This window comes from Chrysochloris asiatica, unplaced genomic scaffold (genome assembly GCF_000296735.1).
Source record: "Chrysochloris asiatica unplaced genomic scaffold, ChrAsi1.0 scaffold00381, whole genome shotgun sequence".
NCBI lineage: Eukaryota > Metazoa > Chordata > Mammalia > Afrosoricida > Chrysochloridae > Chrysochloris > Chrysochloris asiatica.
In genome coordinates, this window is record NW_006408899.1 from 351564 (window position 1) to 353428 (window position 1865).

The 1865-nt window shown below is 38.0% G+C and overlaps 1 pseudogene; it reads left to right on the top strand.

Moving 5' to 3' along the window:
• Positions 1 to 1862, top strand: part of LOC102832994 — a 121246-nt pseudogene extending 119384 nt beyond the window's left edge.
• Positions 1863 to 1865: the final 3 nt, after the last annotated feature.

Genomic DNA, 1865 nt, shown 5'->3' on the forward strand with positions numbered 1-1865 from the left:
AACATTTTACATTAGGAAAATCTGTTCTACAAGACCTCTTTAAAGTGTTCAAGAGCAATATCATTTTGAGGACTCAGGTACACCTGAAGCAAGCCAAGTTATTTTCAATCTCCTCATATACTTGTGAAAATTGGAAAATGAATAAGGAAGACCACAGAAGAATTGATTTATTTGAAATATGGTATTTGAGAAGAATATTTAAAGTACCATAGACTACCAGAAGTACAAACAGCCAGAAAACTCCTTAAAGACAAGAATGTCAAAACTTTGCCTCTCATAATTTGGACAGGTTTTTAGGAGGAACCAGTCCCTGGATAAGGACATTGTGCTTGGTAAAATGGCATGTCAGTAGGCAAGAGAAGTTCCCCAAGGATATGGGTTGACACAGAGGTAGCAGCAATGGACTGAAGCATAACAACAATTGTGAGTGCTAATTTTAGTTGTATATAGTGTCTTCATAAGAGTCCTGGTTTGGCGCTGTGGGTAAATGCACCAGACTGCAAACCACAAGGTAGGTGATTCAAGCATACTAGTTGATCCTTAGAAACCCTGTACAGGGCCACTGTGAGTTGAACCAACTAGAAGGCACTTAACAACATCAATTTTTTACGGAAAAAGACTGCCACATATTTCTCCTGCTGAGCAACTGCTGGGTTTAGTCCCTCAACATTTCAGTTAGTACTCCAACACTTAACCCACTGGGCCATGAGGGCCCCTTTTACACTGACAGAATAGGTAAGTCCATAGAAAACTATGGTTGCAAGGATAGGTAAAAGGGACAGATGATAGATAACATGTTAGGCTGGATATGGAGTGTTCTTTGGGGGTGAAGAAAATTTCTTGAAACTAGATAAAGGTAAATATACTAAATTGTATGTAATATGTTTGCAAATATACTGCTTTCGTACTACATTGTAAAGTATATTGTAATTATATTACTTTGTAAATATACTAAATGCTATAGAATTATACACTTTGAAAACTAATGTTGACTTTTGTGTTACATAAATTTTATAGCAATAAAAAAAAAATCTAGAGGCACTGAGAAAGCGAACATCTGTGGAGGAGGTCACTGACGCTGTGGAAAGTGCAAGAGTAGTAGGAGGTGATGGCAACGGATCAGGGAAGGGGGAGACTCCCCATCTGGCTGAGACACCACCCGGGCTGGGATCACTCTTCTAGGATATGAGTCAGCAAACAAAAAGGAGAAACAGAGATAAAAACAAAGGAAATCAACAAAGATAACACTGGAAGAACTGAATACAGCCAATTAAGAACAATGGATCTCAAGTTCAACAACTCCAGGAAATATGTTTCTATCTCTGTCCCTTCCAAATCCCAAACAACGTCACCACATATCAAGTCCGTAGATGACATCATGGTACTTGGCAACAATCTTAGCAGATTTAACAAACTTACTCAATTTTTCATATGTGTTGCTGGAATTTTTGTGTTTTACCTAATTTATGGATATTAACAGGAATTAATATGTTCAGTGGAAGGTTTTAAGTCCTATGCCTGGTACCTTACACTAGTGCAGTTTGGGTTTTACTGCATATTTGGCCTAATGGAACTTCAGCTTATTAAGGAGAAGAATACCAGGAAAACAAACATGATAATAGCTTTTCTAACTGTGGGTACTATGGGTTATCAAACACTTCCCTAGACTACTGAATTACCCTATCCAAGTCATCTTCAAATGCTGCAAATTGGTTCCTGTTATGCTAGGAGGAGTTCTTATTCAAGGAAAATGATACAACATTGCAGGTGTGTCTGCTGCAGTTTGTATGAGCCTAGGCCTAATCTGGTTTACCTTGACTGACAATACAATTGCACTAAATTTCAACCTGACAGATGTGATCCTA